The following is a 15,182-nucleotide window of genomic DNA, read 5'->3' on the forward strand; positions in this document are numbered from 1 at the left end:
AGCTGATTCCTGCGTGCAGTAGTCTCCTAACCTATTTAGCGGAACCCGGAAACCCACTACCCTACGGCGCAAATCGAAGAATCTGCAGCCTTTACGGTCTCAGAACAGTCTGAACCTCTTGATTCTGATCATCCACTGCGCCCTGTACCAGAGGATCAGAGTCGGGTTCTGTTGGAAATGCTGCAGACAGTGAGCTCCGCCTTCATCTTGCAGGACTGGCAATCTTTACTACTTCAGCTATCCGCCAGAAACCAAGTTGAATCTCTTCCGATCCGAAACGATATATATCGCTAGCACCATCATGAACCACCATCTGCAGTTGGCTGCGTCTTTGCCCTTCATGGCAACCGGAAGAATCCGTTCCACATCTCGAATGATTCCTCCCACTGTGCACACGCAGTGCAAGCTGGATTCTCTCTCTTCCTTAGCAGCCAGATGCATAAGGGGCTCATAACATGCTTAACCGTACTACCGACGGCCGATGGCGTTTAGATATGAACACAACATGTTGCGGTAACGAAATTTATCTTAGTGTCTGATACTGAAACTGTTAAAAGTCGCTTGTATTCTGATTTTCGGTTACAGATGCTACGGTCAGTAACTTCATCTAGCTGAGTTAAAAACTAAAAAATAAGAGAAATGGAATCAAAATTTGGCAGTTTTATTATTCGTGCATTTCGCCAGAAAAACAGGTGGACCACAGGATCATGAGGCGGCCTACACCGCAAATAGCTTTCAAAAATCGAGTCCACGGCCGGCGAGGGCATATAAAGGCACATTTGCATGCCGTGCGTGAGTTTCCTCGGAAACGCGAAATCTTAATTAAATAATTAATCTGTGAGAAATAAATAAAGCCTATGGCACAGAACTGCAGCGCTGTGTCGCTGATAAAACAAAAACACAATTACGATGCTCTTATGTTTGATTAAGGAGAGAGAGGTCTTGGATAAGTGGTGCGGGAAGCACGTATATTTTATTGACTGGCACACCGCCATATTTAATGTTATATAAGATCACTGCGAGTTGCAATCTTACTAGGCACTCGAATCTGTAAAGAATTTATATTTATGAAAGTGTGTAGAATTATTTAACTGTAGGCTTATTCGTTGAATATATCTGATTTAACTAACTGTGTAAACTTTTTATGTTTAGTAGACAATCACCTCTGTACGACGTATTGACATGGCTGGCAAATTATTCTAATATTGAGATTTAGATTTGAGTCCGCACCTACCGCAGCAGTCTTTGGAAACGATTTAAATACGAAGTCCGATTATTTGAGTCTTATTTCACGGTCAACTACGAATAACACTACATTTACGAAAAAGCCATTGTCAAGCGTCTGATACCGAATAATTAAACGTCACGCAAATATTAATTACAACCAATCACTATCATACAATAATACATAATTAATATTTTATTTTATTTTATTTTATTTATTTTATAGGCACAAGTTCGAATTTCTGTTTGGTTACGTGATACTTATGGTCTAATAAAATTTAATTTACCGCTAACATCAGGTCGTTAAATGGGGTCTGGGAGCCTTACACAAAATAATGAAGATGATAACAAAAATAATAATAATCTCTCGGTGCCATTCTGCATATCACGTTGTTACGCTAAAGAAGATTGACTGCTGCACGGTATTCCCTAAATGAGCCGAATATCAGCCCCCGTTTTAATTTCTTTGTCAAATTTCCGATAGCCGTGCATTAAATTTTTAACCCTGGGAATACAGGAGGATACTCTGGGCGTATAAATTTTACTCTCAGGAAGTACTGAAGATAGAAAGAGATTTGCATTCTGCAGCAGATACAGATATCGCATGACTTCCCACCGAGTGCAGGCTTTTTTTTTTAAATTGCTTTGTTTTACATGCTCCTCGAACAGAACACACCTGATTATTACTTTCTTATGGATCTGTATCACTTACAAAGATCAAGTGTTAAATGGTTCAGATGGCTCTGAGCACTATGGGACTTAACATTTAAGGTCATCAGTCCCCTAGAACTTAGAACTACTTAAACCTAACTAACCTAAGGACATCACACACATCCATGCCCGAGGCAGGATTCGAACCTGCGACCGTAGCAGTCACGCGGTTCCAGACAGAAGCTCTAGAACCGCACGGCCACACCGGCCGGCCTCAAGTGTTAATCTAAAAATGCTGTATGGAATGTCGATCTATTCAACACCTCAATTAACCGATGCTCCTCATATTCCATAATACCGTATATTCAGCAGCAAGTAAATTTTGATACTATCTTTCACAAGTAAACGCATACAATACGATCTTCTAAGAGTTATCACCTCGTGGACAACTGAACAGAAAGGGAGCAGACTGCAAGTTGTAGTAAACGAGGACAATTATGACAGAAAAACTTTGTTACCATTTATGAAGCAGATTGTATCGTCTTTTGGATGCGTCATTCTGATTCTTGAGATGCCGTGTGTTTGAAGATGAAAGCTTGCTCTCCCGAAGTTGATATGATTTTATGGATGTTAACACTGTTAGATGGTTGAACGGAAATTTTCTTTTCAGCTGTTAAATTACAGCCCCGACGGCGCCAGCTAAGGAAGAGAAAAGAGGGAACACGAAGTAGCAGGGGGAACAATAACACGAAAATGAAGAACAATAACGAAATGGATGGGAGTGCACTAAAATGGGAAGGAGCGAAGTTACATGAAAGCGAATCATCAGGATGTGCGGTTTGAGCGGTGTCGATCTACAGTCGCGTCACTCATGTCTATCCTGTGTATAGAGAACCTTATTTCCTGATGCCGACTGCAAGATGGAGCCGCGCTCGTTACACCAGGCCAGCCAACGCAACGAAAGAGTAAGGAAAACACGAGGGACAATCAATACTTAAGGAAGACAAACTGATGTAGAAATGAAACGATTTGCAGGGAGAGATTCGTACTTTCATGACTTTAGGTTGGCATCACAGGGAGAGCTGGGAACAGCTGACGGATAAGAATTTTTTTGATTATAGCCTGCAGCTAACGATGGAGTGTTCGCTTGAAGTTTCCACATTAGTGAAGCTATATTCACTGACCCGTTTCTTATTTCTGAGGGCGAAACCTGTACGAACTGCGCAAATTTTTATAAGTGGGGTGAACAGTTTAAACCGTGTCGAACCTCTGTGACTGAAGAGCAACGGCCTGACAAGCCAACTGACGTGTCAACTCCTTCGCTTGAAACACGCATTGACGACATTATTCATGAACATCGACGTATTGCAGTTGAACATACAGTAAAAACAATTGCCGCAACTGTTGGCACAGTTCATGACGACAGGCCGAGGCCGATGAGAAAGACGGGCCGCGGCGCGTTCGTCACAAAGGCAGGCCTGAGCTAGCTCGCTCGCTTAACTCAGTGGGAAAAATGCGTTTCTAAACCAATTAACTCGCAACTGAGTGTGTACGTACTAAAGAGAATTGCATCTTCTACTGGAATCTGCTTTTATGAAGTCTTGCTGATTACTAGTCGTACAACAAAATTTAAAATCAATCCTCGACATAAATGGTATAACAGTTTGTTTATAGCGTCAGATTTTGGTGTGATCTTAATTGTATTGTACCCCAGTACTGCCGTAACAAATTAGTAGGCCCATGGACTTCTTATCATTGTAGGACTGATAACAGTAAGATTCCATAATAGTGGATTCCAGTAAAATGTTCAATTCTGGTTTGCGCATACGCATCTAGTTAAGAGTGAACACGTATAGCGACACAGCTTGTCTCCTGAGTTGAACGAGCCTGACCTACCTATGTGACGTAGGCCTCGTAACAAGCTCAAGTACAGCAAAACAACAGCAAGATGGGTCCGAAAGTGTAAATTCAAAAACACAAGGAAACAAGTATCAAAGTGCGCACAGACTTGCGAGAATGCTACGAAAGGGAGCTGATTCTTTCCTAAACAAGATTTTAACGTATGATGCAACTTCCTCGACTGAAGGAGGCATTACGGAAAAAAAAGAAAAATCACCAAGAACGAGGAGGCCGAAGAATTTCTGGGAGCGTACTCAAACAACAAGGGAAAGACTACTTTGGATCAGGTTTAAAAAGGAAGCTACATCATCGTTCGCACACGTGTACTAACTTTGGTGGCGGTTAACTTGAGAAGTAATAAAAGTCATTCTGTAAATAATCACTTTTTCCGCATCAGTTTATCTCTTTAATTATGTAATGCCCCTCGTATGTAGCGTTGGTTGTATCGTGTGTCACAGGTTTGTACTTACGAATAATGAAACAATGAAAACTGGGCCAGCTGCGAGTAGGTTCAAATGGTTCAAATGGCTTTGAGCACTATGGGACTTAACTTCTTAGGTCATCAGTCACCTAGAACTTAGAACTACTTAAACCTAACTAACCTAAGGACATCACACACATCCATGCCCGAGGCAGGATTCGAACCTGCGACCGTAGCTGCGAGTAAGTCTCGAGCTTTGAGGGTTCCGTAGAAACTTAATTACTGATACAGACAGTTCCTCAATTCCGATAGTCGAGAATCTTGTCCATTTTTGCCTGTTATTGACATTGATACTGGCAAGATATCGGTTCCAGGGATTCCATGTTTTCCGAGAATGATTCAATTTTAATAATATAGATGTGACATAGTCATGCAGGAGGCAGGCGACCGTCATTATAATTACCAGAAGTTCTGCATTCAGGCAGACTGGGTCACAATGGTAAAAATCAAACGTTGGCAAGGAATGACTTTACTGCGCATATGGCACGTTCCAGAATTCATCCATCTTCAGATATCAGGAGTGATTACTGCACGTATACGTGTCGTTTCAAGTTTTCTAAGAAACAAACATTCGCAGACTGTAAACAAGGTAATTCGTGGCATAAAGTTTGACATTTACCACTGCGAACCAGTCATTTTCAATGCAAAACTACTGAGCATTTTAATTTTCACTTTGATGTCAGATAACAGATGAAGTAAGAAATATTTTGTGAGATGTAATTATAAATTAACAGTTTTCGGATTTTTTCCTTTGCTTGCAGTGTGAAACATTGCATCCTTCTAACTTTCATGATTCTTGGTCAACGGAAAGTATCCTATGAGTTTTGATGACTGAGATTGCGAGTAGAGAGTATGTGGCATAAATGGTTGTATCGTTTGACTGTATTGACGTAGAAGCTTATAACACTCGTTTGCTGTACGTCACTAACCTGCCTGTCGTCACACAAACTAATGTTACCCTCTGAGGGGATTTATGATTTTGTCCGTGCGTGTGTCCAATGGATGAAGGTATCGGACTGTAATTTTGAATATATTGTAATTTAACAGAAAACTAAACAGGCTTAAACTCTGAAGTTTCATGAAAGTAGAAAAGTTCATACGAATGAAACAATAACCGGTCGCCAGTCCAATTAGGCCCATTAATTTTAAATATTATGTTTCAGAAAATTGAAAATTAGTTGTTGAAGTGACTTTCATAAAGATTCCCTTAGAATATCATACTAGATACACACGAATACAGGGCAATCTGAGTTGTGGGTAGCACCATTAATTCACAAACCAGTATTCATAGAAAGCAAAATTGTACCCAATTCATAATAATAACAGTTACAATCACGATCGCCGGCCAGGGTGGCCGAGCGGTTCTAGGCGCTACAGTCTGGAACCACGTGACCGCTACGGTCGCAGGTTCGAATTCTGCCTCGGGCATGGATGTGTGTGAAGTCCTTAGGTGAGTTAGGTTTAAGTAGCTCTAAGTTCTAGGGGACTGATGATCTCAGAAGTTAAGTATCATAGTGCTCAGAGCCATTTGAACAATCATGATCACTATGTGACTCAGTATTGAGATGTTACTGCAGGAAGCACCGAACTAAAATGGCACATGAGGGGCTTCTGACTTAACTGACATATAAACACCGCCAATAAAATTAAATAATACTTCAATTACACTGTTTACAACCCACTTTACAGCCATGTATCAGATTTCTGTAGTAGCAATAATATTCCAAATATCTTTCGAATATGAGAAGAATGTGGTGGGGACCCATAAACTGATACTGTATCATTAGTCAAACTCTATGATTGTTTCAGTTGTAAGGTTGAATTCAACTAAATTTGATTCTTAGCCTTACTTGGAATAGTTTAAGTTTTCATCCTCTAATGCAAATTACCAAATACTGAGCTCAACTGACCTCAAAAAATCGTTCATGATAGCAATGAAGGCTAAATTATGTTTCAAATAAGTTTCGTGCCCTTTTCATCACCTGTGAAGCAGGTATTTTAGACAGCAACATTTACACAGTCTGGCACTGAATTTTTGCGCACTTAATACACAGAAATAAATTACTAGTTCGTTTGAAACAGGATACTCGGTTTTCTGAACACTTAGGAGGAGATCCTGCATAGTTTCGTAATTAGGATGAAAGATACGGTTCTAAACACAGGTTTATAGCACTTGGAGTATTATTAAATCACTCACACAAATTAACTGGTCCATACTCTGATACATATGTGTATGCATGAAGTTGGTGGAGCACTGGCAACGTATGGTGTGAAGCGACGTGGCGGCTAACTGTACTCACCGCTCTTGATGTTTGAATGCTCTTTATAGTTTCTTCTTTGCGACGGATTTTTAACGTGTTAGAGCCATTCCTTGTTGCCGAGAGTGCCACGCAACAGCCATTCTGCATCAGAGGCAAAATTCCTTGCAAACCGGCTTCCAATTGCCTCCCTTGGCACCCTCGATGTGTACCATGCAACGGCTAGCCACTGACTGCGTACCGTTCCCACCAAGTAGCCGCCGAGTTCCACCGCCAAAACCACCTTTTACCTCGCTCCAAGCCACTTCCGTTGCGGAGGGACTTCCCTACATCTTTTACGTTATGCAATACAAGTCCCCCAACCCCAAACCAGCTTCCAGTAGACAATGTTTTCTTTATAAACATACATATAACATAAATCTTCATTATTTTAAACATTATTTTGTTTTTCCATACATTGAAAACTTTAAATTTTCTGTCAAAAATCAATAACCTTAACTAACAAAGAACAAACACTTCATAATCACAGATACACAGATACATAGTACAGACCTACTTTTAATCGTTATAGGTGTTACAAGCTTCAATCTTCTACACCGCAAAGGGACCATTGATCGCGCATGTATCATAAATTTCAACTTCATACGTCTATCCGTTCCTGAGAAGATGAATTTTTAACAGTCAGACGCACAGACAACGAAGTCATCCTAGAAGGATTCCGTTTTTAGCAACTGATGTACGAAACCCTAAAAAATAATTGTGTTACTGTTGCAGGCAATGTGATTATGCACACGGTATTGTGACATATAAAATAGATGTAGAGACGTATACATTCTCTATACCAGTAGCTCCAAAATCTAGTTGACCTCAAAAGAAGAATAAATAGTCTCAGCAGCGATGAGGATAAACAAAAAAAGTAATGCCAGCTTGAAAGGATACATATCGTTGTTGTTGATGTTGGCATTGTTGTGGTTTTCCGTGCAAAGACCGTTTCTACGCTGCTCTCCACGCTAGTCTATCGTATGCTAGTCTCTCCAATTCCGCACAACTGCTCGGGCATATATATATTTCAGCCTGTTTGCTGTATTCATTCCCTGGCCAGCCTCTATAATTTTCATCCCCCCACCCCAACATTCTCACCTCTCTTCATTACCAAACTGACGGCCCCTTGATTTCTCAGGAGGCGTCCTATCAACCAACATCTTCTTTTAGTGAAGTTGTCCCACAAATTCCTTTTATCCCGAATTGACTTAGTTTCCTTTCGTTAGTTATTCAATGTATTCATTTAAAATTCAGCATTCTCGTGTAGCGCCGCATTTCAAAAGCTTCTGTTCTCTTCGTTCCTGACCGAGCGAGGTGGTGCAGTGATTAGCACACTGGACTCGCATTCAGGAGGACGACGGTTCAATCCCGTCTCCAGCTATCCTGATTTAGGTTTTCCGTGATTTCCCCAAATCGTTTCAGGCAAATGCCGGGATGGTTCCATTGAAAGGACACGGCCGAATTCCTTCCCCATCCTTCCCTAACCCGTGCTTGCTCTCTGTCTCTAATGACCTCGTTGTCGACGGGACGTTAAACACTAACCACCACCACCACCTCTTCGTTCCTGAATTGTTTATCGTCCAAGTTTCACTTGCGCAAGATCATACTCCTTCCAAACAGCTTCAGTAAAGACTGGAAAACTTATCACTTTACTATGAGATATGCGGGTTTTCCCCATTTTATACTTTAAGTTGTTTAATAAAACGTTGTGCAGATTTTTCAGTTTTATAATTTATTTCTTCAGCCAGATAAACTCAGCAAGACGCATTCAAATTTATCATATAACAGGACTAAGAATATAGTACATCACTTTGTCAGTAAAACTCCACTAACAACCTCCAAAAATTAGATAATGACCAACAACGTTAAATTCGCTATGCAAAGATATTACACGATGTTAATTTATTATATTAAGTGATTAGTAATTTACATTTTAAATATTTTCAAATTATAATAGAAAAATTATAGAAATAATAATAATAATAATAATAATTTCAAACATTTTTTTCAAAATGTAGAGATATCTGTTCATCACAACATTTTAAAATAATTCTACGTTGTACTGTTTTATATTTGTACATAAGTAAAGTAATATTCTAAAATGTGTTATAATCAAGAAAACCAAATTTTATTTTACAATTTCTAAAGAATGCCTGTGTATCGAGTAATTCATTCATTTGAGTGTATCGAGAAGTCAAATACGTAGCGAAAATGAATCATTGATCTTTCTATTACAAGCTGTGATCAGTTATTTTGCTTCCCGACTAGGAAAACGTATCTACCACATTCAGTGTTTCATGTTCCTAAAGTCGTTCACTCAATACTGCCTGTTTTAGTTCGACTACATTCCATTACACCTGTTTTACTTGCGTTGATCGTACTCTTACACGCTCCTTTCAAGACAGAGAAGAAGGTCAAAATGTAGACTAGCTAAGGGTTTTATACACTAACATTTTTCTATTAATGATTAAATTACTGAAGAAACACTGGGATGGTACACTAAAATGTGCCCTTCAAAGTTATGGGAAAATAGCCAACTAAAAAAAAATTCTTATTTTAAATAATTTATTTAAAAAACTAATACAAAACGTCTATCTTTTCTGGGGTCCAAATATGGGCTATCTTTAACATCAAAGAAAGAACTATTTAAAATCAAGTTTTAAGCGCAAGTTTATTTGCAATAATCACAAACATAAACTTCATTGTTCATCTCTGAACATTCAGTAGGGGCCCACATACGACAGTCGATATACTGAATCCAAATTTCTCCGTTGGCGTCCACTAAAAATAGGCTGTCGCAGAACATGCACGATACATATGTCCCAGAAATCGTGCGATCATCAGAAACCTCGATATCACTTCTCTCGTCGCCCATGGTAGGCTCAACCTCATTAGTTAATTCGTCAGACGAAGATAGACCTAATTTCTTTTTCTTCTGTAGATCTGTTTTTGTTTCTCCTGCCTTCGTTATGTAGTTTTTTAATCTGCTTCAACTCTTGTTCAGAAAAAGTTTGCAGTCACTTCCCCTTCAGTGACCTATCCAAGGAACTTGTGAGCTCTTCCTCCTGTAATCAAGAAAGACTTTGCAAATTTCCGACCTCTTTTGCTTGTAATTGTGGTTGGTAGCGAAATGTCAAAAGGAATAAAAGCTGCTGACGTTTCTGGTTGTACATGTGACGAGGAAGCAACGAGCAGAGGAAATTCATAAACCGTTCCTGACTGATGAGAGGATAATCTGAATTTGTTGGTACATTTAGAGTTGCTGTTCTGTGTTGTCCGTTCGGAATGATTCTCGCTGAGGGTCGATAGATAGGCGAAATGAATGGCGACTAATAAAAAAAAAAAAAAAAGAGAATCTGCCCGATTCCTATCAGATGCGTTAGTGATGAAAACGGCTTTCGTTTCCAACCAATCTCTTCTTCCAGACGTGGTCCTAAAACAGAAGGCCTACCTAGCTTAGCACTGGCAGCAGCAGTTGGATTAAGATCTGTTTTCTTACTTCAAGTCTGCAGGGTAGAGCGAGGTGTATCATACATTTTTGCAGCCTTTATAGATCCCATTTTCTTCTACCTCACAGCAGCGATGGCTGCAGCCATCTTTGAAGGGTACCACGTCTCCATTTTGCCCTTGGCTTGGTATTTACACTTGTTACGAGGCATTCTGAAAACTAATTTTGAGTAGATTTCAATTATAATGTAGGAATATGATTAGACCCTTCATGGTAGCCCATATTTGGACCACACTGTGGTTCCTACAAAGTGACCCTAACAGTCAAAATACAGACAGAGCAGTGGGAACTGGGAAACAGACACTTCAACATATCAGTAATACAGTTCTTCAAACGAACTGCATGCAGAGCTAAGTCGAATTATGAAGAAAATGGTCAAGCACATACCTGTCGATAGAGTGCAGTCCGCAGAATCGAGGTCCTCATGCGCAAAATCTCACTGCAGCCAAACAATCTGCGTTCGCACGATCAGTTGTTTACAGTCATCGTTGGAGGTAGTGGGGGACAGCTGGCAGCACTTTGTGCGCCTCCCCAGGCCTCGTAGCCCATATTTAGACGTTTGCCCATATTTGGAACTTCTCCTCTACTGTCTGTTCAATCCAGCTGCTCTTAGAAATCCATTTACATTCCTAATAGATTTTCAATGTCATCAGGAAACCTCAAACTCTTCTTTCTTCGCCCTGAACGTCATTGCTGCGATAAAGGAGAATCTAGAGAAACGCAAACACCAAGGAGAGAAGAATTTTAAGAGTGTGAAATATTTTAGTAGTTGAAACCTTTTGAGAATATAAAGGTCTGATATACAGTAAAAAAATGAGAATCCAGAAAAAAAATATCAAAGAGCGCAGAATTTAAAATGTAAAGAAACTTATCAGAGAAAATGTTCGAAAGTTAAAAGGACATATGTAAGTGAAAAGAAAAAGTGAGAGAGGAATAGGTGCATAGAAAACTGTTTCCAGGGGAATGATAATGGTAGAACTGGTTACTTGAGCATCAGAGAAGACAGTAGGAACTAAAAATTAGTGAAGGAGAAAAAAGGGTGTTATTTGCATCCGTGTTAACTGTATCATGGCGTGTGACCTGGAGGTGGTTAACTGCCGCGCAAAGCTCCCGCCAAGTGTCTTTGTGTGCGCGTCGGACGCTAATGATCAGCGGGCGTCCGCCAACAGCGCCAGCGCTTGCTAATGAAAGGTGTCTGCCTGAATGCGGCGCGGGTCGACGACACGTGCATAATGCCGGGACCGCCGCCGACAGCACGTGGGAGTCGTGAACCAGCACTTCTTGTGTCTCCTGCCCCTTCAGCCTCTGTCTCATCAGTCTTCTGACTAGTTTGATACGAGCCCCCACGAATTCCCGTCTCGCACCAACCTCTTCATCGCAGAGTATCACCTGCATCCGACGTCGTCAGTTATTGTTGGATGTATTCTAATCTGTGTCTTCCCTTGGCGCTTTTACCCTCTATAGATTCCTCTCGTACCATGGAAGATATTATTTTATGTCAAAACACATGACCAATCGTCTTGTGCCTTCTCATTGTCAGTGTTTTCCGTATGTCCCTTTCTTTGGGGATTCTGCGGGGAAACTCCACATCCCTTATCTTATCAGTCCACCCGATTTTCAACATTTTTCTGTAGCGCCTTATCTCAGATACTTCGGTTCTCTTCTGTTCCGGTTTTCCCACTGTCATTGTTCACTATCATTCAACGCTGTGCCCCAAACATTAGAAACTTGTTCTTCAAATTAAGGCCAATGTTTGATACCAGTAGACTTCTCTTAGCGAGGGATACCCACTTTCCCTATGCAATTATGCTTGATTTGTCCTCCTACCTTTGTCAGGCATATGTTATTTTGCTTCCAAAGTAACAGACATCCTAAACTATGTGTACTTCGTGACCACCAATTTTCATGTTCCCTAGCCGGCCGTTGTGGTCGACCGGTTCTACGCGCTCCAGTCCTGAACCGCGCTGCTGCTACGGTCGCAGGTTCGAATTCTTAGGTTGGTTAGGTTTAAGTAGTTCTAAGTCTAGGGTACTGATGACCTTAGATGTTAAGTCCCATAGTGCTGAGAACCATTTGAACCTTTTTTTTATGTTCCCTATCTCACACATTTTTTTATCCGAGAACTTCGTTCCTTATCTTCCAGTCCTTTTGTTCTCTCTTGGCTCTTGTACATATTGTTCGAGAGCATACCTTCACCGAAGAGTAAAAAAAAAAAGGTTCAAATGGCTCTGAGCACTATGGGACTTAACATCTGAGGTCATCAGTCCCCTAGAACTTAGAACTACTTAAACCTAACTAATCTAAGGACATCACGCACATCCATGCCCGAGGCAGGATTCGAACCTGCGACCGTAGCAGTCGCGCGGGTCCGGACTGTGCGCCTAGAACCGCTAGACCACCGCGGCCGGCCGAGGAGTCAAGCAGTATATTGCTCCCTCCTACGTATATCTCGCGAAGAGACCATGAGGATAAAATCAGAGAGATTAGAGCCCACACAGAAGCATACCGACAATCCTTCTTTCCAGGAACAATACGAGACTGGAATAGAAGGGAGAACCGACAGAGGTACTCAGGGTTCCCTCCGCGACACACCGTCAGGTGGCTTGCGGAGTATGGATGTAGATGTAGATGTAGAGATTGTGTGTTACTCGTGTTCCTCTATAGCTTAATCCTAGCGTACTCAGAACTTCGAACATCTTCACCATTTTACCTGGTTGGACGCTTTTTCTAGATCGACGAATGCCATGAGCAAGTTTTGATTTTTCTCTGATCTAGCTTCCAATGCTAAGTGCAAGGTGAGAGCTGTTTCTTTCGTGCCTTTACCTTTTCTAAAGCCAAACTGATCGTCAGCTAACCGATCCTCGATTTTCTCTTTCATTCTGCCGTGTATTATTGTTGCCTGCACCTTGGATACATGAGCTGTCAAGACGATTGTGCCATAGTTTCCGCACTTACCTGCCTTTGCTATCTTCCGAACTGTGTAGATGATATTTATCGTAAGGTTTGATGGTAGGTCACCAGTCTCATAGATTCTACGCACTAACCTGAATAGTTATTTTGTTGCCACTTACCACAATGATTTTCAAACTGTCAACGGAATGTTATCGATCCCTTCTCTCTTATTTCATCTGAAGTCGTTCAGAGTTGTTTCAAAGGCTGACTGTAATACCATATCCCCTATGCCATCGCTATCGAGTCTCATTTCTTCTAACACGTCCTCAGACAAATCCTCACCCTCATAGATGCCCTCAATGTACTCTTTTCACCTATCTGCTCTCTCTCTCTCTTCGTTTAACAGTGGCATTCCCATTTCACTTTTAATGTTACCACCTTTGCTTTTAAATTCGCCAAAGCTTGTTTTGACTTTTTATAAGCTGAATCATCCCTCCCGATGGTAATGTATTTTTGGATTTCTTCGTATCTTTCCAGCAACCATTTCTACATTTGCTATTCACTTTATTTCTAAAAAATTTATATGCCGTATTTTTCTTCGGAACAGCTATTGCTTATAAAATAGCTCAGTCGGTTTCTTAAGTAAGACTCTATCAAAAAATCCCACTAGAGTACTGGCGGATCGAATGATACAAGAAACCTGTTCGACCAACATTAAGCAAAACACAAAAACGTGACTACGTGACTGTTTATCTTTGTGAGTACTACTGACTCGTGTCATTGCTGCATGAATTTACACTTGCGAAGTTGAGTTGGGCGGTGAGTTGGCGCTCCAGCAGGTGATTGACTGCCAAGCACCATCTCACATCTCTGGAAACACGAACCACTGTCTCCCCACAATTAGTGTCTGAAGAGAGAATCAGAGTGCGACTCCAAATGAACTAGATTACGATCCTCGAATATAACGAAACTAAAAACTGTTACTGCTGCTTCTACCCTCGCGATTCAGATGGTTCAAATAGCTCTGAGCACTATGGGACTTAACAAAAGTGGTTCAAATGGCTCTGAGCACTATGGGACTTAACTTCTAAGGTCATCAGTCTCCTAGAACTTAGAACTACTTAAGCCTAACTAACCTAATGACATCACACACATCCATGCCCGAGGCAGGATTCGAATCTGCGACCGTAGCGGTCGCGTGGTTCCAGACTGAAGCGCCTAGAACCGCTCAGCCACACCGGCCGGCCCTCGCGATTCCACCGAAATTGTTTGTAAGCCAGTCCGAAAGATTGTGACTATCTCAGTCAATGGGAACCCTCGTCTCAGTAAAAGGTGCGCACACTATGCAGAATTACATGATCACTTACGGGAAGTTGCGAGTTTCGACGAATGGTAAGACACAGTTACTACGGTTTGCGAGCGCCGACCATTCCGAACTCATCCTGGCATTGTCACCAGAACGTCACATGGACTGTATTTTAATTGCGATGCCAGAAATGTGATGGCATACTACAAAGTTGGCCCTTAACTGTGGTGTTATGCCCTTCCTGCGCTATGAACCGGTCGTACTGCGCTGGGCCATCGGGAGCCGCTTGCTGTTCACAGCCTGACATCCGAACGCGCCCGCCCACTACGCGTGTGGTCACTGGCAGTCGGGAGGCGCACTATAGAAACATGTCTCTTCCTTGCAAATGTGCTACTCGCTGCAAGCGGGGCCACGCTGACCAGTTATCCACAGTTCGCAGGAACGTTAATCCTCTCAAATGGCGCTAACCGCCTGCCCACGTAAACGAGCGGAACGTAACGGTGCTCGGCCATGACCACACGAAAGCGTAGCTCCCGTATGGTTTCTAGAGCCTTGTCGTGGCCTACCCTCGAGCCTTCCTAATGGAACCCTAGACCACGACTTAGCTCTTCTGTTTCCTAACTACATATTGATTCACTTCCGAAAGTTACATTACAAAATAGGAATGAGTCGCCTAAGAAACCATAATTTTGCCCCATATGAATCAAACCCATATTACGCATACATTACACTATCAAAAAGAAAATTTGGATGTCACAACACGGAATTACGGGGCTACGTTCATGAAAAAGACCCCGTATTTAAAAAGCGGAAATTTGTGGTAAGTTCCTATGGTACCAAATTGCTGAAGTCATCGGTCCCTAGGCTTACACACTATTTAATCTAACTTAAACTAACGACAACACACAAACCCATTCCTGA

This window comes from Schistocerca serialis, chromosome 1 (assembly GCF_023864345.2).
Source record: "Schistocerca serialis cubense isolate TAMUIC-IGC-003099 chromosome 1, iqSchSeri2.2, whole genome shotgun sequence".
NCBI classification, from domain to species: Eukaryota; Metazoa; Arthropoda; class Insecta; order Orthoptera; family Acrididae; genus Schistocerca; species Schistocerca serialis.